The following is a 25,409-nucleotide window of genomic DNA, read 5'->3' as shown; positions in this document are numbered from 1 at the left end:
TTTCAAGAGACAGAAGATAATTGATGCTCAGGGATCTCTGTGACAAAACTGAGCTAATTAGTCATTATAACCTGGGATTTCATTGTTCCAGGCAGAAGAATTCATAGAGATTTCATGATGACTTTAAAAAAAAAAAAAAAAATTGTTCATCCAATTAAGATATCCTTTTTTTTGTTATTTTTTAAATATAAACATGTATAAATATAAATATATAGCAATGGACTCCCAGAGAGTAAATAATGAGTAAGTAATGAATGAAACCCAAAAGGAAACCTTTCTATTGGTTTCACAGGCTTGATTAAAGCAATCCTGAAAAGCCTCCAAAACTTCCTGGTCTTGCTTACGCCAAAGACAATAAAAGTCAGTGGCAGAGAAAATTTTTTAGTGGTGACAGTAAACATCCCATCTGTTTTTTTCACTCATCCAGCAAAACAAATTTGGTTATTTGTGTGGGGAAAGGAGGGAAGAAAAAGGAAATGTTTGCTTCTGAATTTATTTAATGTTAAATAACTTCCTTTTAAAGCATAATGTTGGGTGTTTTAACTCCACTTTATTTCCCCTTGAGAGTGGAGAATATATATCATAGTGCTATCTGAGCATGCTACTGTTTGTAAAGATGCTCTGTGATTTTCTTTTATTTGAATCATTGTTTCCACAGATGAAGAGAACAAGCAAGACAAAATGTATTTGTTAAAAAAGTATATAATATAAAATTCTGCTCTGAATAACAGTCATAATTCTGGCTTATCATCTTTTTTGCCAGTAGGGTAGTGGAAAGAAGGAATAAGATTAGGGAAACTGGGGCAGAGCATTCCATTAGGAAACGGGAACATACCAGGTTCCTATTTAGGTTTGGGTCCTTTGAGTGCTAGCAAAGAGGTTCTCCAAGAACACGGGACTGGAAGGGACCTAAGGGACTGTTGACTCCAGTTCCCAGATACCCCAGGCAATCACATTTTACAGACTTTCTCATAAGGAGCTGTGCCCCTCACATTAGGCTTTTTTTTTTTCTCCCAAAAATGTTTTCATGATCAATAAATCTTACACTTTTCAGCTTACAGGTATAAGTGACCGGTAAAGGTGCATTTAGCCTTGTGATGTTGCTATCTTTCACTTTATGGTTCTTTTGCCTCATGTTTCTCCTGAGCTGTTTGTATCAGGCAGATATATTTCCTTTTAGCTCTTTGTTTGTTTCTTTGCTATTAAATGAACACACAGTGGTATGGAAGAAGTCTCACTGAGGGCTAAAAATGTTTTCTGTTATAAAATTCGCTTAAATGGACAGATGAAATTGAGCTGATAACACTTCCTCTGTTGTGATATCAGTTATTTGAAAAAACAACCCAAATCACCTGTTTATTTGTTTAATGACAAGAAGGTGGCTAAATATGTGGCTGTTATTTTTCTAAAGCAGCGTCAGAGTTGACAAAAGAACATTAGAAATATTTTATTTTACCTAAGAGATCAACGACTTCTATAAATACCTGCAGATAATTTTCAGACCTGGACTCCTCTTTCTTGAGTTCATTACCTAAGGTGCATTTACATAGATCTCCAAAAGAACTGCTTGCTCTTTAGCTACAGCTCACTTCCCACAGGCCAAACAAAAAATTACTCTTTACACTTGAAGGCCTGCATTTAGATGAGTTGATGGTCTGCCTGAATGTTGCCTTTTAACTTGACTAGGCTGGCTGGGTAGCTGTAGGCTGATAAAACACTCTCATTTCCTTCCTGCTGTTGACTCTTCTTCTTTGCATCCCCTTTACCTCTTCTGTGCATGATGTTCTGTTTATTTCTGCCTGTGCTTGAGTAGTCTTCCCCTTTCCCACATTTAATTTAAGGGAAAAAAGCAATAGGTTCAGGCATCAGGCACTGTAAAGGGAACATCAGACAATAGATAATTGTTTCCTGGAATATCAGACCAAGAACATGGTTTCAGAAAGGCCACCTTTTGTTAAGATCTTTCCAAACCACTATTTCTAGGATTGAAGGAAGGCTACTCTTTGCTTCATAGGCTCCTGAAGACTGAGTAGTCAGATTAAATTATGAACACCATGCTCTGACAGTGTCACAGGTATGCAGGCATTCCCAGTTTGTAAATATACTTTCTGGGATGTGGTAGATGAAAGACTAAAGAAGCCAGATGCTATAATTATGGGGTACTGTTCATGTACAGGTCCTTACACTGTCTGCTCTTCAATCTACATAGAAACAACTCAGAGAGAGAGTACAGGGCCTGAGAAACCCACTAGAAATCTCATCACAATATCCTAACCAAGATCCTTAATTTATGAACATTTACCTTTTTAAAATTAACCCCCATTTCTTCCAGATCAACAGTTAGCAAAATTAAAATAGAAACAATCATGTCCACATGATCCAATTAGAAAACCCACTACCACTGAAATTCTTGGGCTTGAAAAGGTCTGCATGCAGCTGACATCTGCTTTTGGCCACTGCTGCTACCATTGCACTGCCCTTCTAGAGAAGCTACTAGTAGTCTCCATTTCTTGTTCTCATAGGATCTTCAGATTTCTTCTGACTGATAATTTCCTTGGTGCTAGCTCCTTATTCCCCTCCAAGTTTTAAATTTTTCTTTATGGTCTAGTTTGATTTTTGTTTATTCTGAAGTAGCCAGTGGATTATTTGATATTTGTTTTCTATCTTCATCTTTCTTCCTTGTTGCTATATCTGTTGTGACTATAGAAAATTAAATTGAGTGCAATCTAAAGACATTTAGGAGAATTATTGTAATGGAAGCAACCTTATAAGTTATATGCTCCTGAGCTTTCTTAAAGAATGCTAGTAAGACTTTGAATTTGACTCAGAGTTCTGTGCAAATCCAGAGAACTGGGTAGAAGACTTCTGTTATTATTTGCAATAGACAGCACTGATGATAAAAAAAGTCATTTCACTCTGTTACGATGAGATGGGAATGCTGGTTCTGAATCCCATTCATCTAGTGTGGAGGTCATTAAAGCATGAATCATCAGCTGAAATGATGGAGCAAAATCTTCTGGACAGCTTTAGGTGAAATATTTTTTTGTTCCATTTGATTAGCTACTAGCTGAAAGAAATTTGGGGAAGCTGGCAGGAATGCAAACATTTTTGATAAAGCAAAGAATGTTTCTAAGACCTATTTTTGGCAGAAAATGCTTTTTGTAATCAATAGAACTTAGTAAATAAATCCATATCTCTCCTAAGCTCTGCTTTTCTCAAATTCTTTCATTTGATGTTTTGGGCAGGATAGCCATGATGTGGCTGTTACTCCAGCATCGACATATTAACCCTTCCTCATTCTTTTTTCTATTTTTACTTCATTCTTTCATTGTCTTTTCTACTTAATAAAATAATTAACACAAAAAAAATAGGGTAAGGCATATGTATAAATTGAATATTATTAAAGGTCTTGTAAGACCGCCTGTGGAATATGTATATGTCAATGAAAAAAGACGATCAATTTTTCTACTGCTGTTAGGAGTCATGTATTGAAAACAGACATTTGATTCATGACAGACATGAGGGATCTTGTTGGAGATGAGATTTTCACAGATACATTGAAAATATGTTCAATTACATGAAGATAGTAGGAAATACTGGTAGTATTTAAGAAACAAATTAAGAACACTTGGCCTGATGAAAATCAATAAATACCAGTTGCCACTTAAATATTGGCTGAAGTTTAGGAAAGATTTGTGGATAATGTTTTATGGACTTTCAGGGTCTCAATAGGTGACTTGACTTGTTAATTTATTTTCCTTGGGACAATAAACAATTAATTACATGAAAGTATTAAAAGAACAACACAGATTCTGGTTTTGTTAAAGAGAGAATAGTCTTTCAGTGCTGCCACAGCAAGATATTATTACTAAGATACTGGAATTTTGGTGTCAATGAGGTATTTACAGCTTGTTATAGTTTACAGAGAATTGTTCCTGATATGTCTCTGTGAGCTTTTAAAACAAAACTGAAAAACTCATTAGCAGATGACATGCTTCTGCTGTTCTGACATATCTGACTACAAAGATGTATATAAACATCCGTCTTTTCAAAATAACAGGCTTTAATTTCAAATTATATATACCAGTTTCAACATTAGAATTATTCATGAATAAAACTAAATGCTTGTATGTGTGTATAGCCATACTCTACTGCCTGACTTTTATTCAGCTAAGCACAGATGTGGGTGTGATACTGACTACATGAGCACTGCATGCTGAAACAGAATTTCCCACCTACAGTCTCTTCTAGCAACTGGAATAAGCTATATTGTTCATTTAACTGATTTTCATCTGTACTAGTATCTTTGAGAAACATTAGAAAGAAAGGAGTTTGTAGACTTCAAATCCTATGAAACAGAAAGTAATCTTTGAATAACTAACTGGTTACTTGAAGTAACTGACAGACAACCTTGAAATTTAAAATACCTCATAGGCATCACTACATTCACATAAATACAAAAAGATGAAGAGGAATAAAATAGAGCTTGTGTTAATGTTGAACATTTCAGAAACTTTCTGACATCACCCACTGACAGTGAGGAAGATAAAGAAACCAGAAAATGACATTTTGTGCCAAAGCTTTAGTGTTATAATTGAAATAGAAATGCAGAAAAAATTATAAATGTCTATAAAGGAAGTAGAAACTCATATACAAACTGTCCCAGCAGAGAAATATTTTAACAGCTAAAGTAGTAAAAATCCAAAATGTATGTCTAATATTTCTTTAAAACATAATGATTTCTTTAAATAAAATATAGAAATTATTTAATTAAAGCTTTTTCATATCCTCAAAGCATAATGATGTCATTTATAAAATGAATAAGCACTTTTGTTTTAAAACCTATGAAAAGTTTAACATTGGCATGAGTGATTACTAGGGAGACAGCTTAGTTAAAAGATACCAGAATTTGTAGACTAACAGCTACATTGCATTACTATTCTAGGATTTAAACTCCCTTAAAAGTATGATCTACATGGTTCCCTTACCATTGCAAGAGGGAAATTGTCTATATCCCTAATAGTAAATTTATGTCATCACAGTAACTGTGGTTCAATTGGTTTACACTTCTTTGAAATTGAAGACAAAGCTAGCATTGAATTAACTGTCACAATCAAATGTTTGTGAAATGATAAAAGCACATGTTTTTAATTGCAAATAATGAATGCTGATTAGCATAAAGCAAAAAGCTTCACTGTGAAGCATTACAGACTCATTGAATAGTCACAGTGAGGTCACCACAGTCTCAATAGAGTGGTCATCTTGTAGCAAGGCTGAAAAATAAACTTGATTATTCTTTGAGATATTTTTTATTTGAAATGGTTTTCTTATAGCCTGCATTAATATCAAAAGAACAACTCAAACCCAAATATTTCTTGGATTGTGTTGTAATGTTAGAAAATAGAAGCTTGATGGGGGACAAATTTAACATGGGCAATTTTTCAGAACTACTTTGCAGTGAGAATATTTAACATCCATGCAATTACTTTTTCTATAAAAAGGCACATTGGAACATTTTGAATTATAATATTTAATGTTTTCTGTCTTCCCCATTTGGTTATCAATGAATTAGTTAAGTTCTTCCATTACTGAGACACTTATATTTGGTTTCTTCTGATATAAAATATTTGATGGACTAAACATAGTAGGAACAAATGCATCATTTGCCACAGAAAGGAAAAAAAAGAAACCCTGAGCTTTATACTTTGTCTATAGCATTTGTTCCAGCTGCTTATAAGATTTTGTATTTTAAGGGTAGAGTGATCAAATGTGAATTAATGTCTCCTTTTTTTCTTGTTGTTTCTTTCTCATGTCTGATTATTTTGATTTGATATTTATATGGGCTTTCTTTAGTTACCTTTACTAAAATCAATGACAGTTAAGAATATGTATTTGTATTTGTAATGCAATGGTTAAAGATTTAAAAAAATCTACAAGGTTGGGCAACTGTCTGTAATAGGTGAATCCTGAACACTGAGGATGGCACAGTTCCTGCTCTGAGGAGTTAGAGTTTACCTGCAGTGGGTGGAAAGAGCGACAAAAAATAGAAGGAAGGAATTAACAAGCTAGTGTTAATTAGACCATGCAACCAGCTAGTTATTGCACAGTACATTGATTCCATGGACTGTTCTTTAAGACAAACTACAATAAAACATATTACAGCAACCAGACAAATGATAAAATCAACTCAAAATTATATTAATTTTGTATTTACAAGGTGGGGCTTTGTTGTGTTGTTGGTTTTTTTTTAATTTGTTTTTGTTTTTATTTTCATTTAGAAAATAATATATTGCACCAGAGGAAGTTTAGTTTGGATATTAGGAAAAAAGTCTTCATTGAAAAGTTTGTCAAGCACTGGAAGAGTCTGCTCATGGAAGTGATTGAGTCACCATCCCTGGAGATTTTAAAAGATGTGTAGATGTGGCACTTAGGGATATAGTTTAGTGGTGGACTTGCCAGTGCTAGGTTAATGGGTGGACTCGATGATCTTCCAACCTAAACAGTTCTGTGATTCTATAATTCAAATGCCCAAAGCATATATTATCTGAACTCTCTTAACACCTAGTCTCATGTCTTTTTGAGGAGAAATCTGTTACTGACATTTACAAGATTTACAAATCCTAGTAGTCTTGTGGTACACTGTACAGCTCTGAGAAATAATACTGAAATATTTTTGTGAGAAGCTTCACCTGTTCTCACATACATGGTTTCTCCAGAAAACCATAATGATTTACTCAAATATGTTTGCAATCAACATCAATAACAGGTGGCCCAGCTCTTGATCATGTTTTACTTGAACAGTTCAACATAATTCATGGAAAGAAATTTCCAGGCTGATGATAAGGCTCACATCCATGTAGACACCTGGATGATTCATTTAAGATGGCTCTTCTGGGTATAGCTTTCGGAAAAATCGGTTTACTGCTCCTAGTAGCTGAAAAAAAAAACCAACAAACCAACCAAAAAACAAGTCTGGAAATAAATAGTTAGCTAGCTAGATAAGACAAATTTATGTAAAATGGTTTCTCTTTCCACCAGTCCCAATCTATGCTATATTACTACTCGTTAAGACCAGACAAACTGGTTTTAACAGAATTGCTCGTTATCATTCTCCTGACATATCCTCAGCATTTGTCAGGGTCACAAATTTACAAGATTAGAGTTCTTACATCCCTTCCTAGTGAGTTTTGTCCAGAGCATAAAACCCCGGTATGACTGAAAACTTGACACAACATCTTTCTGAAGGAACAGTGATTTGAAAGGTACCTGAAGATAACATCTAATGGGATTTACAAATAAAACTTTCAGTCTTTGTTTAACAACAAAGAAACAGAAACATCAGTAGAAAAGACCAACAATCTACAAGCCACTGTGGGAGAAAGTGTTTCAGTTGCAGATCTTTTCCATTAATGCTTATTTCCTGTGCTATAGGCTTTTAGCATTTCCAGCATTTGTACTTTGATTTACTGACCTTGTTATTGACACTTTTCAAAGATCTTTTCCACGTTGCCTCTTATTTTCAGAATCACAAAACAATTTATTTGTGCTAATGATATTTATAAACCTCTAAGAGATTTGATATGTGCACGGCATATTCATAATGTGTCTGCACATAGCTATTGAATTCTGAGGGAAAAAGAAAATGTTCTCTTGTCATATGTAGGAAATGTAATATTTTTCTTGATAACTCAGACAATGGGTGGGATTCATTTTTCCTAAAAAATCAGAGCTGTTCAGTTGGAAAGACAGGTGCAAATAACATGCGCAAATATGTACGCAAAAAATAACTAATACATGATAGCCATATGCACATGCATGGATATGCATGCCTCAAGAGAAGTTCAGTTTTGAGAAAATACAAAAGCTAAATGTTCAGAGAAGTTATAGTTAACAGCAAAATTGAATGTAAACTCTAACGTGATCATCAGTAGCACTCTTTATTAAAGGAAACATAATTATTCACATTTATATAATAATTCTTAAACCAGGTCTAAAAGTCTGAGAATTATTTTTTTTTTATGCATATGAAGAACTTTTCCTAAACTGCGAAGATTTTATCATATAAAAGCTCTGTACAGATTCCCATATCCTTAGGGAAGCAACTGAAAGGCTGAGAGAGTTGGGATTGTTCATCATGGAGAAGAGAAGGCTCCAGGGAAACCGTATAGCGGCCTTCCAATACATAAAGGGGGCCTACAGGAGAGATAGAGAGGGACTGTTTACCAGGGAGTAGAGTGATAGGATGAGGGCTAATGGTTTTAGACTGAAAGAGGCAAGATTTAGATTAGATATTAGGAAGAAATTCTTTAGTGTGAGGGTGGTGAGACACTGGAACAGGTTGCCCAGAGAAGTTGTGGATACCCCATCCCTGGAAGTGTTCAAATAGATGCTGGATGGGGCTTTGAGCAACCTGCTCTAGTGCGATGTGTTGCCCATGACAGGGGGGTTGGAACTTGATGATCTTTGAGGTCTCTAGCAACCCAAACCATTCTATGATTCTATGAACTGCCTGCTCTTTTAAATGCTACAGTTCATACTATGGAGTCATTCTACAGTGACTGTGAGGTGATCTGACTCCTGAAAGAGTGAAAAAGTCACTATGAGTGGGGGTTTCTACTAATCCATGTATATATTCATAGTCTGAGAATTTGAGATCTTTTTTAAGTGCCCAGATTAGTAAATTACTTGAATGCCTGAGGTCAGGTTGATTGCACCCATTTTAGATGTCTACAATATAAATACCTACTTTTACGCTAGTTTTCTGTAATCCTTGTATAGTTGTGGGAGATAGACAAGGACTTTCATGATAGAAGTTGTCTAAAGTGGATGTCTACATTAGATCAGGTGAAGCCTATTCTAGATTTCTGGGCATAATTGCTTTCTTTCTCCCCTAAACTTCTTGCTCAGACTTGCAGTAAATGCTTTCAGTTCTCCAGGTTTAGGCAGAGGATCAAGGACTTCACAGTGAAGTAAACCATCTCAATTTAATATCTTTTCTGTCCATCAGTGTCTGACCTTTGCCTTCATTGGTATTTCTATGGTGAATTATATCAATGCATGTTTCTTCAGGAATTATTCTGTCCATCACTATCCTGATTACAAAAACAATTTTAACACAACCAATTACACTATCTCTTACTTACTGTAAAACAATGAGAAATTTGGACAAATTGTGGAGGATGTTTAATATAAACAGCGTACTTTGATGTTGCCTGTAAAAACTAAAGGGTAAAAAGGATTTTGAAGGTGTCTTTTCAGCTTTATTTTATTACTAATGTGAGGCTATACAGTTAATACATACGATAATGGATCAAAGCTACTAGGAATTTCTAACCAAATGACATTTATTCTGCACATTGTTATGTATTGATGTATATAAATGACAAATAAAACCCCACAATCTCAAAAGGCAAGGAAAAACAACTAAATATTCAAGAAAAAAATTACTGTATCTCCTATTACTATTCAAAAGGGAAAAAGGTTTCTCTCTTGGGGGAAGCTGAGCTGTTTCTGGCTTTGTTCTTTTAACAATCACTGCTATAAGTTAGGAAAAAGTGTATAACTTAAATATATGAACAAGAGTGCAATTTATGTCATGTGCCACAAACATCGCTTATGTATTGATCAGAAAGTGCTTCTTATTTCAACTGAAAATAAGAATAGAATCATAGAATCATAGAATGGTTTGGGTTGGAAGGGACCTTAAAGATCATCCAACTCCCCTGCCATGGGCAGGGACATCTCCTACCAGACCACATTGTCCAAAGCCCTATCCAGCCTGGCCTTGAACACCTCCAGGGATGGGGCATCCACAGCTTCCCTGGGCAACCTGTTCCAGTGTCTCACCACCCTCACTGCAAGGAACTTCTTTCTAGTATCTAATCTAAATCTCCCCTCTTCCAATTTAAAACCATTACCCCTCATCCTATCAGTACACTTCCTGACAAAGAGTCCCTCACCAGCTCTCCTGTAGGCTCCCTTCAGATATTGAAAGGCCCCTATAAGCTCTCCCCGGAGCCTTCTCTTCTCCAGGCTGAACAACCCCAGCTCTCTCAGCCTGTCCTCATAGGAGAGGTGCTCCATCCCTCTGATCATCTTCGTGGCCCTCCGCTGGACCTGCTCCAGCAGATCCATGTCCTTCCTGTGTTGAGGACTCCAAAGCTGGACGCAGTACTCCAGGTGGGGTCTCTCGAGCATAGAGTAGAGGGGCAGAATCACCTTCTGTGACCTCTTGGCCATGCTTCTCTTGATGCAGCCCAGGATGCGGTTGGCTTTCTGGGCTGCCAGTGCACATTGCCAGCTCATGTTAAGCTTCTCATCCACCAACACCCCCAAGTCCTTCTCCTCAGGGCTGTTCTCTAGCCATTCTCTGCCCAACCTGTATTTGTGCCTGGGGTTGCCATGTCCCAGGTGCAGGACCCTGCACTTGGCTTGGTTGAACTTCATGTGATTTGCCCGAGCCTACCTCTCAAGCCTGTCCAGGTCCCTCTGGATGGCATCCCTTCCCTCCAGCGTGTCGACCACACCACTGAGTTTGGTGTCATCGGCAAACTTGTTGAGGGTGCACTCTATCCCACTGTCCATGTCTCCAACAAAGATGTTGAACAGCACTGGTCCCAGTACGGACCCCTGAGGAGCACCACTCGTCCCTGGCCGCCAATAGAACATTGAGCCATTGACCACAACCCTTTGGGTGTGGCCATCCAGCCAGCTCCTTATCCACCGTAGATAATCCACCGTTGTCCAGGTAGACAACGTCTGTTGCTTTGCCCTTGTCCACCAAGTGTGTGGCAGTATCATAAAAGGCGACCAAATTTGTCAGGCAGAATTTGCCCTTGGTGAAGCCATGTTGGCTGTCTCCAATCACCTCCTTATTTTCCATGTGCCTTAGCAGAGATTCCAGGAGGATCTGCTCCATAATCTTGCCAGGCACAGAGGTGAGACTGACTGGCCTATAGTTCCCTGGGTCTTCTTTTTTTTCTTTTCTGAATACTGGGGTTATGTTCCCCTTTTTCCAGTCTGCAGGAATTTTGCCAGACTGCCACGATTTTTCAAATATGATGGAAAGCGGTTTAGCAACTTCATCTGCCCGGTTCCTCAGGACCCATGGATGGATTTCATCAGGTCCCATGGACTTATGCACCTTCAGGTTCCTTAAGACATCTTAAACCTGATTTTCGTGTACTGTGGGCTGTTCTTCATTTGCAGAGCTCCTGTTTTTGTCCTCTGTGACTTGGGTAGGGTGGTTTGAGCCCTTGCCGGTGAAGACTGAGGCAGAGAAGTTGTTCAGTAGCTCAGCCTTATCCATATCCTGGGTGGCCATGCCTCCTGTTTCCTTCTGGAAAGGGTCCACAATTTCCCTAGTTTTGCCTTTGTCCCTAATATATCTGTAGATGTTTTTTTTATTATCTTTGATGTTCTCGGCTAGATTTAGTTCTGCCTGGGCTTTCGCTTGCCCACTTGGACCGTTTCTCTGTATTCTGCCCATTCTACCCGTCCCTGCTTCCACCCTCTATCGGCCTCCTTTTTAGTCCTGAGCTTGTCCAGCAGTTCCTTATTCATCCACGCAGGTCTGCTGGCTATTTTGCCTAACTTCTTCTTTTCTTGGGATGCACCTCTCCTAAACTTGGAGGAGCCGAACCTTGAATACCAACCAGCCCTCTTGGGCCCCTCTCCCCTCCAGTTCTTTTTCCCATGCTATCCTCCCAATCAGATCTCTTAGGAGACCAAAGTCTGCTCTTCTGAAGTCCAGAGTAGCGAGCTTGCTGCACACCCTCCTCGCTGCCCTATGAATCTTGAATTCTACCATTTCATGATCACTGCAGCCAAGGCTACCCTTGAAATTGACATTCCCCACCATCCCCTCCTTGTTAGTAAGGACAAGGTCCAGCACAGCTCCTTTCCTCGTTGGTTCCTCTATCTTTTGAAGAAGAAAGTTATCATCAATGCATTCTAAGAACTTTCTGGATTTCTTGTGTCCTGCTGTGTTGTCCTTCCAACAGATATCGGGGTGGTTGAAGCCCCCCATGAGGACCAGGGTGTGCGAGGGTGATGCTGCTCCTATTTGTCTATAGAGGGCCTCATCCTCCCTGTCACCTTTATCTGGTGGTCTGTAGCAGACCCCTACTGTAACATCACTTGCACCTGTGGTCCCTTTAATCCTGACCCATAAGCTCTCTGTCAGGTCTTCATCCATCCCCAGGTGGAGCTCCACACACTCTAGCTGGTCGTTGACATAGAGGGCAACACCCCCTCCCCGTCTACCCATTCTGTCTTTCCTGAAGAGTCTGTAACCCTCCCTTACAACACTCCAGTCATAAGAGACATCCCACCACATCTCAGTAATGCCAATAAGATCGTAGCCCTGGAGGCATGCGCACATCTCTAACTCCTCTTACTTGTTCCCCATGATGCCTGCATTTGTGTAAAGGCACTTCAGCTGGGCACCCAGTGGGGCTGACTTACTGGCTGGAGTGGCTCCATTTCCTTTGTGTTGCTCTTCAGGTGGCTTTCCTTCGTGGTGTTTTGTCTGTGATTCCCAGATTCCCTTTGCCTCAGGAGCCTCAAGGACAGGTTTGATGTTATCACTCCTCTCCCCCTTCACACCTAGTTTAGTGCTAGTACTAGTTTAATACTAGTATTATAAAGGTTCTTGAATTGCTGGCATTTGCAGCTTGCTGTCAAATCCTGCCTGTAGTGTAGACAAATGTAAACAAATTCTCTTCAGACATGAATATTCAAGCAATAAATAAGCGAAGTTCAGTTGTTGGTTTTTTTTCTGGTCAATATTTTCAGATCGATTAGGGAAAGTACACCACTTTGACTCTTCATGTGTGTTAGATAATGACCAAAGGATCAAGGAAATCTCAGAAAGCAGCAGGATATGAGTAATTTTCTGACATTTTTTTTCTAAATCTGTTTTCAGTGAAATGTGGTTTTCATTCAGTAAATATTGTAAAAAAGGAGGCATGAGAAGTAGGGGTAGTATTTGATTTGATAAGTCTGAATGAATTTCAGTAACTAATAAAATGTTTTTCTTGCTTGAAGACAGTTTCTTTTTTTGAGGAAAAAGAATAATATTCCACCTTTGTTTTTCAGCTGCAGGGGAAGACAACAAACTACAATATGATGGGTGAGATATATATAAGGCATCTCTATCATATACTACTACTATTTTTATTCAAATGTTGCAAATTGTTAGGGTTCTACCAAAACTGACCAAGGTTTACCAGTCCTAATCTGCTACGAGAAGATCAGCACAGGAAACCTTTAAACTATATTGAAGTTTAACCCTGACATCAGGCCCCATCACATAGTTAGGATGGTAAAACTCAGACACAAGGGCACGATTCATCTTCTTTCATCACCTTTTTTAATCTATCTAAAAGCAGTTTTCCAATTGAAATAATTTTCTTGAGACATGGAGACAATTACTGGAGTGAAATAGATGTACCTGGAAAGTACTTCATTGTAAGCAACTTAGAAAGGCATCATGAGACAACAGAAGTAGATCTCTATGAAGTTCCTATTTCTATTATGCTGCCTCTTCTCTCTCCTAAGGAGACAGTACACGGTGATTATCAGATTAGATAAATAATGTCTAGGTGTGTAAATTCAGGGAAGACAAATACTATTGTAAGTTATGTCACATACTTTTAAGATCTTGGGGGGTATCTGTAGCTTTTTGCTCAAACATTCATTTTAATATAGTCATTTTGGTTCTTGATGTTTGAATCAAAGCACTTGCATTTTCTTACTAGAATTTTATCTCTATGTCTTTACACTGCAGGTGTCTTAAGGTTTTTTGACACTGCCATTTAATGGCTTACATTTCTTTTTATAGAAAGCAGTTTAAGTAATCTGAAGCTGAGAACCTCCATTGTACTGTTGGAAAGATTTGACAACAATATAATTTGACAAGTGTGATTGATTGTTATTCATTGCTTTTTATTAAACTATGGGAGGACTTAACATATGATAGATGCTTTCCAGCTACTGAAGTAAACCTTAGCCTTTGTTCTGGCCCTCATATTAAACTACATAAAGGAAAACTGCATGATCAGAAAGGATGACATGAAGATGTTATCATTTTTTTTTGTGAACAGTTGTTGATAGTTTATTCAGTTAGAATTTATGGATGGCTTTATGATATATGTGGTAGAAGAAGGTCTTACAGAGAAATTTGAATTAGGGGTGGAGATATGCTCATGGACCCCTGCCATAGGGGCCATCTCTATAGGGATTTCAGAAAGAATCACAGAAGTAGTCATGGGAAAAGACAAATAAGAAAACAAGCTCTTGGGCTGGCAAAGGCAGGTCACTAGTGCAGCACACACACCACATTCCCCAAGTTCACAAGCACATGTACATTCGTGGATCCCCCAAACACCAGCACAGCCCCTCTGCCCATCCAGACCCCCCAGCCCAGATCCAAGACCCCTATTACCTGCCCTGTGGGTCCTCAACTTGCCAGCTGATCGAGCTGTGTGCTTGCTGCACACACGCAAGACTCATACACTCATCCCACAGGCACCCCACATTTGGGGTCTGGAGTGACTGGTCACAAGGCTCAGCCAAATGCACTATCTGCCCCAGTTTATGCATGACCACCCCTTTTATAACCTTCCTTCTTTCTCCCCACCCCACCTCCGCTAAACACTTCTTAATACATTTTACATAATCCCACAAGCCCGCCCTTGGGGAATCTCATGTTCCCCTTGTTTCCCCCTTTTTATTAAGTCCAGGTTGGCCCTTTCCAAAGCTGTGTCTGGAGTCTCCTAATAAGCCATCTATTATTGACTGGAGACTTTTGGTCTTTGGCATTGTTTCCCTTATCCCATGTGTATCAGGTCCATGTCATTGTGCTCTTGTTTATTGTTTCCCTCTTTACTTATTATCCCTTTTGCACTGAAAAGGTGCAGATAAGGGACAAATCAGATAAGCTGAATGATGCAGGTGCTTTCACACTCTACATCCCACATAAAGCAGATTATCTAGATCAGATATGAACAAATAGCTATTTTAGAGATCTGAAGTTAAGATGGGGTCAGGGCAAAACTTTACATGCAGGTTCACTTAAAAAATTAATTTCAAGCATCTGATTCTCCAGATGTAGAACTCAGGACTGGCATCTTGGTACATCCTATCACATAAAAGGTGGATGTAGATTGTAGATAGCTCTGAAGTCCTGCATGTAAGCACCATTTTGTCACTTCACATTGACATGAAAGTAAGTATCATGGACACACATCCAAAGAATTCCACCACACTTATTCCCATTACCCTTGCCCAGTGTAATACTAACAAAGGCTAAGTACATTTTCAAAGATTTTCAAGTTTTGTCAAATTTGGTTTTAACTTTTACCTTTAAGCTTTTTATGCTTTGGTGACTATTTTCTGCTTACATCTGCTTTCAGAGAAGAGTCGTCATCTGATTGAGAAGGAATACTCAGAGCATGTCTCTAAACAAATTGTATTTTAAATAAAACGTGTGCTAGTCCAGGAAAAAGCACCAATCTGAATTGCTTTAGGGGCTTCAGAAACTTTTACTTTTTCATGTAGCATTAGAAAAAAATGTAAAAAGAATAGCAGAATCCAGTGAGTTACTGAATGACATAATTGGGTTAACCAGTCTTCCCTTGTCCCTGTGAATCTGCTGGGGAGCTGCAGAAGTGGGCTTGAATGACAAGGAAGAACAAGCTTACATTCTGTCCTGTGGGGTCTGAGCATGGTAGGCAGAGACTGGGGCTGATTACATGGTCCATAGATAGCCCCAACATGGCAGGTGATGAACGAGGTCCAAGGTGCAACCACAGGATTCAGTCAAGAGCAGAAGGAGCTGGTGCCACAATTAAGGCTGGAGACAAGTACTCCTACACTGTAGCTAAGGCCAGGTTTGGGTTCCTGAGCCTGGGCTTGTATGTTACCCCTGGGTCCATCTTTCTATGTGGAAAGAGACCCTAGGGAGGCTGGACAGGGCGCAAAGGCCTAGTAGTGCCCCGTCTGACTCTGTGATGACTTTTTGCAGAGTTGCTCAGTTTCAACAGTAGAAATGAACAACAGTATGGTTCCAACATAGGTGAAGATGAGTAAAGCAGTCTTTTATGAAATGGGTAACATATGTTGACTTTCTTCATAACAAGAGAATTAATGTGTTGCAAATTCATAAGCTAAACTCTGCATCCAAAGTGTTTTTTGGAAGTTGGGATTTGGTGTATAGCCTAATTTGTCTACACTTTTTTCTGGGAGTGTTAGAGAAACCTTCTCTTTTCCTACTTGTGCTTGGCCCTGGTCGCTTTTCAGGCAAATGACAACTTCTTGATGTGTCTATTTTCCCAGTCCAGTGGATTGGAAGAGATAGGTGCCTCCAAAGAGGATTCAGGCTGATGAAGTTAGACACCATTCATTCTCCATTGTTTGTCAAGACAGCTTAAAGATTTTCTTTACTGAGGATAGCTACTAACCTCTGATGATTTGTGACATCTGTGCTGAATGGTCAGAATCTGTTCCAAATTCTGTAACTTCTTTCATTTTCTTAGAATTGTTAAATAATGAATAAAGATTATTTGGAAGGTCCTCTGTCTTGTCTGTAAAGATCTTTTTTTCTTTTTTCAAAAATCTCTTTGGTTTCAAATACCTCACCCCTTTTCTCTTATTCCCGATCTTTACAAACCAGTCATATTATTTTTCTATTATATTGCTCCGCTCTACAAAAGAACATACTGTTCTTTCTCTACTTTCTCTTCTCTTCAGAAAAATGAGCTGCTAAGACAAGATATTTGTTCATAGCTGTTCCAAAACTGTCTTCATTGAAATCAATGGTAAAACTCCTATGCAAGTTCTGTGGATCCAGGGTGTCATCTATCATTTCATATGTCATTCAGCTTGACAAATTGCACCATTTTATTTCTTACATTTCTTTTCTGTTCAAAACGATTTAAGGACTTTTTAAAATATTTTGAATAAATGAAAGTCCTGGAATACTGTTTTGTCAGTTTTCAGAAATACTAGGAGGAAAACTGAGAGAATATTAAAACTCAGAATGGGCTGAACTTGAAGGCATTTCCCTCCTGGAGATGGAAGCAAAATTTAGTGCAAAGCACACATTTTAACTACGGCTTCCCAAACAAGATAGTCACGATTAGACTACTCCATTACAGGAAAACAAAAACTTGAGGCTCAGAAAGCCAGATCCTCCAGTAAGCTTTTGCTAGCATTTATCCCATGTTTTGGTCAGACATCATAGAGTAATAACGATTTTGACACCGATTTTCAGCAGACCATTGCCCATAAGTGCCCAATAGGATGGATGCCCAGATCCGTGATGAAAGTCTCTCATGCTGAAGGAAAAAGATACTGGACAGGTGTACTGTGTGGGGCTTAGCTGCCTACTGGGGTTAAACCATGGCAGTCCTTTATGGTGCCCAACATGGGACTTGAAGGGCTCAAGATAATGACAGACTTGATTCGAAAGTGCTAGACTCAATTTACAGCTATCATAACTAGTTATCTACTAATTAGCAGGTTCCATTACTTGCCACAGGGCTCGCTTGCTTTACTATATATGAGAGTCTAGTTAATGTTTTTTTGCATTTACTGTTTCAGCACTCTTTCTCATTTTACTCTGCTGTGCCTGTGAACATTTTAATAACAGCAATGGACATGTACCTGGGCTGGAGGATGGCCAGGGCATTGCTTCTGCTCCTGTGCTGCTGTACTGGACAGGCTGGAACCCCAGTGTGAGCTTGAGTTGAAGTTCCTGTGACCTGTGGATAAGTCCACCTGGGATCGGGACACCCCAAAACGTCTGTGGCCATGGATAAGTCCACACCAGAGCAGACACACCCATGAAGGGATTGTGACCCAAGGAAAGGTCCATGCTGGAGAAGACACACCTTGAAGCATCTGTGGCCCTGGATAAGTCCATGTGGCAGCAGGTACACCCTTAAGTGTCAGTGGCTGGGATAAGTTCACGACACAGCAGGTACCCCCTGGAAGAGACTGTAGCCCTTGGATAAGGTCACAATGGAGCAGGTGCACTCCTGAGACATTGTCACCTATGGAAAAGGCCATGCTGGAGCAGGAGTAAGGGGGGGGTTCATTGCAATGTTAAACCCTGTTGCCTGGTCCAAAGGGATCAGGGATGGAGATTGTAATGGAAATACCTTTAAATTGTTATAACCCATAATTTGAGTTCCACATTACAGGAAGTACTATAGCAGGAGCCCCTTGCTGCTACTCAGACTAGGGACAAAGGGATAAATTCACTACAATGTTAAACCCAAAGGGGCCAGGGGTCAAGATTGTAAGGGATACACCTTTGAATTGTTGTAACTCATGATTTGAGTTGCATGTACTATAGCAGGAACCACCTGAGACAGTGCAGGATGAGCATTACAGGAAACAATAAAAATGCAGCAGTGACCCAACCTGAGACTGAAGGGTGGTGGGTGGTTAATGAAGACATATTGGATATTGCTTTACCTATTAAACTGTGTTTATCTCAACTCAGAAGTTTTCGCACTTTTACCCTCCTGATTCTCTCTTCCATCCCACTGGCAAAAGGTGATTGAGCTGCTGCCTACCAGGAGCTGCCTTCCAGGATTAAACCATATGAAGAGCTAAACTGTGTTATATCTGTCCTGCACTGATGGAAAGTCCACAGTGATGCAGTCAAGAACAAGAGAAGCCAGTTAGATCGTTTATGCAGCTGGCCAACACCCAATTTCTGTGATCCATGGCACTCTGATGTAGGAGATAATCTTGCCAGCAAATTCCCGAGCAAATACATTGGCAGATGAACAACAAACATTTAGTTTCGCTAAATTCCCAGTTTGTAACTCTAACTAGTAAAAAAAGAAACACAGAGCCAGAGATTCAACCTTTTTCTATGCAACTGTGTTAAACTAATGTTTTTAACATAATGTTTTGCTGAATTATTAGCAGTTGGTACTCCATAGTACTAACGAATACAATATTAAATGAGTACGCAAAGAAAGATGAATTTGTTATAAACTATTTGTATATTCCCACCCTTTCAAATCTACTATCAGTACATATTTTATTCACATTCATCCTTTCTAAAAGAACCCTGAGACTATTTGTGCTCATTTCTAAAGACATATCTCACTGAGTGAACTGTTGTGACTTCCTTTGATGCAATGGTAATGTTTCATTAGCAGCTAATTTCTTTAGACATAGAATTACTCAGAAGATGATTATATAAAAGTCAGACTCCCTCAAGGAGTTGTTGAAAGACAATGGGTTGGCAATTAACCCTCTATTCCCAGGCCTCCTCTTTTATCTTGAAATGAAAACAATAAGACTGTCCCCTAGTTCTCTGAAAAACCCACTCAGTGTAAAGATATTCCCAGCACCTACTTGATCCACTAACACAAGTGGCAGCAGTGTAAAACAGAAATTCATCTCACCTCACTAAATGTATGACTTACTAATACCTGTTTCTGGACATCTGTATCCCGCACTCCTTTCATAGCAGTCAGTGAAGAGAAACAGGCACCTGTAGAACATTTTTATACAGCTAAATTAAAGAAGTTCAAGGAGGAAGACTGTACTAATCAGGTCTAAAATTTTAACTTGTTTTCTGTCTTTGCTTTAAACCTCTTCCTCTAACTGTCTCCTCTCTAACTTTGCTATGTAAGGAGCAAACCCTAGGAAGTGTTGGTATGGATTGCTTAGGATCAGTAGCCAGCTTTTTATTCCACAGTAAAAACATAGCCATAGACTGGAATTTATGTCATCCTACAGCAGATGCTTAAATAGTGGATAAGAGGGTTCAGCATAAATGTGTCTCTTTCTCCCTTTTTCTCTCCTGTATGGTCATACAGGACCATAGGGTGAGATGACACATTCCCAGATGTGAAAAAGTGTCTTAAGGACTTACAAACATGCCCTTAAGAATAGTTCCCTTTTTAATAAGTTTCTTCAGTTAAATCCTATTTCGTTTCTTCTTTAGTGTCAAACTCCATTCTCTATATGTAGTTGTTTGTATTGAAAGATCTTTATTTAGTATGGGAAAAATCTAGACTTAGGAAAATAATACTTTTTGCTGCTATTTTTTTTATTTTGTTAAAGTTTTCTGTCAGACTGGCAAGTTTTTGTGAGCAGTGTCCAACTGTCTTTTGCTGTCATACTAAAGGTTAAGTGTTATTTACAAAGTCTTAAAGCCAATGCAAGGAGGGGCTGAATGAGGTACATAGACATGCATGCACGCAAGTGTGAGTGTGATGAGGGAAATTATCTATAAAAATTCTCCAGACCTAAGGCCCATTCTTAAATTCAGAAAGTGTATTCCATTTAGAGTAAAGAGTAAGATGAATTGCAATACATCAGAGATACAATAGAAATTCTTGCTGGGAATTCTTACAAGTTTCTTTCATATCTCTTACGCTATAGATGCTTAATGTTAGCTAAATAAATCCCACCCACTCTCTTCAGCTCCAAAGGAAGCACTATTTGAAATAAGCACTCATTTAATACCAGTCTTTAATTCATTCAGAAGTATGCAGCTCAGCTTGCATAGGCTTGTCTGCAAAAGATAATTACAGGGATGTGAATCACTATGTTTTCAACTCAGTCAACCACCCAAACTAATAAGCCTTTTAAGACATTCTCATGAGCAGGTTTTTATTATCTGAAAACAATGAATTGATGTGTAACATTTCAGTCAGATGAGCAAAACTGTAGCTCATCATCAATGTATTCTTCACCCTCCTCCCCCCACCCCCCCATTAAGAAGCCAACCTTGATCATCTGTTCCAGCTATGCTGTTTGTTATGAGACCAGAATGGGAAGAACAGTATCGACTAATGAGACTTTAAAATCCTTTCATGCTTTTCTGAACTTGTAAATACCTCAGTCAGCTATGACTTATCATGAATTAAATTAACCTCAGGTCTATCTGATAAATCCTGTCAGGTTTGTTTGTCCCTGGAAAAGCACTCTGTGCTAGACAATGGGAGCTGTGACATAGGAGTTTATGATCAGCGGGAATTTTTTTCTAATTTTGGGCTGCTTTCTGTTAACGGAGTAGCAGAAGCAGAGTCCCAGATGAGACCTATTAGAGCCTCACAATACAGACATTCACATCAGATAATCTCTTCCAGTGAAAATAACTAGCACTGTTGTTAAGAGTATTTTAAACAGATTTCAGGAAATCAACTTCCTTTTATAGTCTGCAAAAGTGGTTTCCTTACATGAGTGGTAAAGAGTTAGGCATGGGCTTCTTATGATATACTTGTATTGTGAGTTCATGAGGGATTTCAGGACTATTAATATCTCTGTGTTCACAGGCCATAAGTTCACTATAACACAAACCAAACCAAAGCAAAGCCAGCTTGTCAAGTTATGCCCCAAATGCACTTCTGAGCTACCCATCTGCAGAAGCACCCTCAGTACTGCAATTAGGAAAAACCTATTTTAATTTGTCTATATAGTTAGAGATAAACCTGGATGGTTATAAAGAATGGTTCACCAGAAAAATGTCACAAACGTGGCCTTGGTTACCACAGTAAGTCCTGTCCTAATTGCAAACCTGCAATTTTGTGCAGGAAAAACAATAGCAAGCTAGGATTTATTCCATATCATAGCACAAATGGTCTGTCTGAAAAATTTCCATGAAAAAGTGATCCAGCAGTCCCCATTAATTGAATGGGCCAGCTGGGCCAGGTGGTAAGGCACTTGCTATGGATAGATACAATCCGATTTCAAGTTCTTACTCTGACTAATCTAGGGAAGGAATTTGAACATTTGGACAAGCACTATTCAGAGCAGAGTTATGCTCAGTTTCTTCCAGGAGAGCTCCTTGTTATTTTTTACATAATTAAATAACCAATGAACCAGAAAGAAATCAAGGAGGGGGTTTTAAAACTTGGTGATTAGCATGTGTAATTGGAGTGTGAGGGGAGTACACTTTCTCTGAGTTCAAATCTGTTTCCAGAGAACAAAACTGTGGGTTCCAGCTGATGTCTGTACCATCTGAAAGTTACTGCTTTTGCTTTTCATCATGCTTCATCAAATTGAAACTTTCTGACAAAGTATTTCTTAAATAAATTCCTTACTTGTTTGACTCCCAAGCAACCTAAGCACTCAAATGTATTAAAGTATGCTTTAACCCAGTGCTTGGGATTCTGCCAAGGTTCCGGTGTTCCAAAGATGTGTACTATTTTTATTTATTGCTGTGTAATGCGTGCTTTATGATTTTGTGCTGCATGCATCGTATCTGGAGCACTTCCCCAGACATTGCAAAAGATTCTTGGGCATATTTATGAGTAAATATTTACTGCCAAATTAAAATATGATAAAGATGGTGCTTGAGTACTAGACCCTGATCACCACAGCACATTATTGCTACCTTAGTCCTTGACTGTCTTGGATCCTTCCAACTAGCTGTTTTCTACAGAGGTCATGTGTAGATGGAGCAAGCACTAGGCAGTGTGTATGTATGTGAACCTGCCTGTGTCATTCAATGGCACATGCATCAATGGCTGACTTTCCTTTAATTAGTATAATCAAAAATAGCCCTCATGCAATGACTGTTAAAGAGCAGTTTTCTTTGAAGCAGTCTTTTTTGAAGATGTATATTGGTTAAATTGGTGGAGATTTATGAAAACCACTTAATACTGACAACAAGAATAGTTATTAAAGATTGGACATAAGGGGCCTAAATCCTAGAGAAAAAGCCAGAAGACTCATCTTTTAATATTTAATCATCTCTATTAGCATATGTTTTCATTGCTTCTCAATGCAGGCTTTGTTTAGAAACTTACTAAGTTCTTTTTTAAGATCTCTTACGTGCTTTAGTTCAATAGCTCATTTTTCAGTCAGTCTTTCTACTTTTCTTTGGGGAGGATTCTCTAATTATAGAATCAGTCTTTGAATTTTTGTGATCTTTGTTAGTATGGTGAGGACATTGCTTGAATCAATTTTAGAGTTCCCTTGATCGTATTAAAAGACTTTATTTAAATCACTGGTCAATGTAAGATGGATTTAGCTCTAAGATTTCAGTGATGTCTATTCAGCAGCACTTGCACATCACAGCGTGTTGTCTGTCAGCAAGCTCCCAATCTATCTAAACAAGAATGAAATTATTTCTTAAATTAAAGAAAAGCACATATGTGGCTATCAAGCCATATTGTCTTACAACCCCAAAGAGATGTTACTGAGATCAGGCTATTTTTCTGAAGTATCTGTACTAGAAGAGAAGTAAACACTTTCACGCTGGAAGAGTTCTTAGAGCTGGGTAATTTACTATTCACATACTACTTACCCATCACAAGGAGGTTAGAGAGTTCAGACTATTAGTACTTGTTCTCTATGAAAGATTTAACAGAAGGCAGAGATTGCAAGTAGAAGGCTTATTTTCCCTTGGCTCAGAAGCCAAGTGTAGTCATTTTTGCTTGATCTTTCTCTAACATACTTGTAAATGTTTTAATTTGAGTCTGATTATGAGACAGAGAACATCACAGCCCCTACTTCATCCCTGACTTTGGGCAAAACCCTAAGCTATTTGAAAATAATTAACGCAGAATCTTCAAACATACCCAAAAGATTTGATATGAATATCAAGATATGAATACATACCGGGGCTCTGTCAGGTTCTTCTGTGTCTTTGCACTGCTGCAGTAGTTCCTTACCCAGTTATCTCACAATTTCTCCTTTATAAAAATGTTGACAATGTAAAATCAAAATACCTTTTCCTGTACAAATCCTAGCTTCCTCTTCTCAGCAATGTTATATGAGACACTGAAAGTTCACTGCTATAATCTGAAAAATTCCATAAAATGGGAACATTCAGAGGGTGGGGGCCTTAATTGTTAATACTAATTAAAATAACACTAAAGCAGCTCTACTTTGTATCAGAGGTCAAACCAGAGCAAGAGATAATCAGAATGCAAAGGTGATCTAAATTTGCATAAGCACACAGATGCTCTGCAAGGCTGCTTTAGCAGTGTTATGGTGCACTTCAGGAGCTTTCTTAGTTGTTTTGCTTGAGGTGAAATGCAAGTGGTATTTTTCTAAGCTGTAACTGCTGAAGCTATCTTCTGCAAATTATAATCACTTTTAAAAAAGTTATATTAGACAGAATTTATTTCAGTACTGCATGTGGGTATTCTATTTGATGGCCTATGGAACATTCAAATACTAAGTAGTAGAAAGTGGACTGCTTTTACATGTACTTTCCCGGACTGAAATCTGGACCTTCAGATGTATTTACATTCACCTCAAAATATGAACTGTCTTGAGGACTGAACTCTGATTTCTCATCAGCTTTTGTTTGCAGCCCCAAAAAACAAGTGACAGAAGTGCATTGGGATGACCTGTGTTCTCTAATTTCCCAGATTTTGTCATATGGGAATGCATTTTCATAGAGGTGAAATAATATAGTAAGGAATAATTTAAAGCACCGCATACCCACTAAGATAACAGGTTCACATATTCTGTATCTACACATTTTCAGTCTTAGCAGAAGCGTGGCATAATTTCAGCAGAACAGATCGTTCTGACACGGGAGAAGTTTCTGCATTTTGGGTTTTTATATTTTTTGGCTGGTGGCTAGAACAGTGGTTTGGGAAGACAGAGTTGTACAGGCAAACCTCCTTAGGTTCAATTGGGCCTAAAATTCTGAGCAAATGCCCTAACTAGCACACTATTATGCAGAAGATTGGAACTTCAGCTAGGTTTTGAGCTAGTGTCATGTGGTAGGGACACTCTGCATGTACATAGTCAGCTGAGTTCTTTATGGAGTCTACTCATACGGATACCCTTTTTTCTGGATCCCAAAAGGGCTTTGGTAAGATGAATATGTCTCCACTCTCAGTTCAGATATACAGACAGTACTTCCAAAGATGTGTGGTATCTGTGCTTCATATCCTTAAGGGAACTAATGCCAATAGCTTTATGGAACTTGAGCGGAAAATCAGAATTATTTTCTGGCACGGTGCTATACTTAGGCTTCCAAGCTGACTTTAAGGTGCATACTAAGCACTTGCCTTCTCTCTCTTCAAACACAGACATTTCTGCACTGTTAAATAAAAAAGGGTCAGAAGGGAATTCAAGGACTAGATGCAAAAAAGTTCAGGGAACGGCTGAAACCCCATCTCTCACACGTTGTCTTTGGCAATAGGTTCTCAGTTAAGTACATTCTGGTGTGAAGCCATAAATAGCAATTTATCCTTTTAATTTTGTCCATCAGTACCTGAATCTTGAAATAACACTGTAAAAGCAACTACCTTATTACACTAAGATTCTGTTGGCTTGGAATTTATCTAATATGCTGTAAGTTTGTATTGACATTTGTTCACATACTTTGATGTATTACTAGACTTTTTCAATGTCTTCTTGTGTCACAAGTAATATTATTTTAATTGTATGGTGAGGAAAATGATTAT

This window comes from Calidris pugnax, unplaced genomic scaffold, assembly GCF_001431845.1.
Source record: "Calidris pugnax isolate Ruff unplaced genomic scaffold, ASM143184v1 scaffold20, whole genome shotgun sequence".
Taxonomy (NCBI): domain Eukaryota; kingdom Metazoa; phylum Chordata; class Aves; order Charadriiformes; family Scolopacidae; genus Calidris; species Calidris pugnax.
This window is presented reverse-complemented; position numbering follows the sequence as displayed.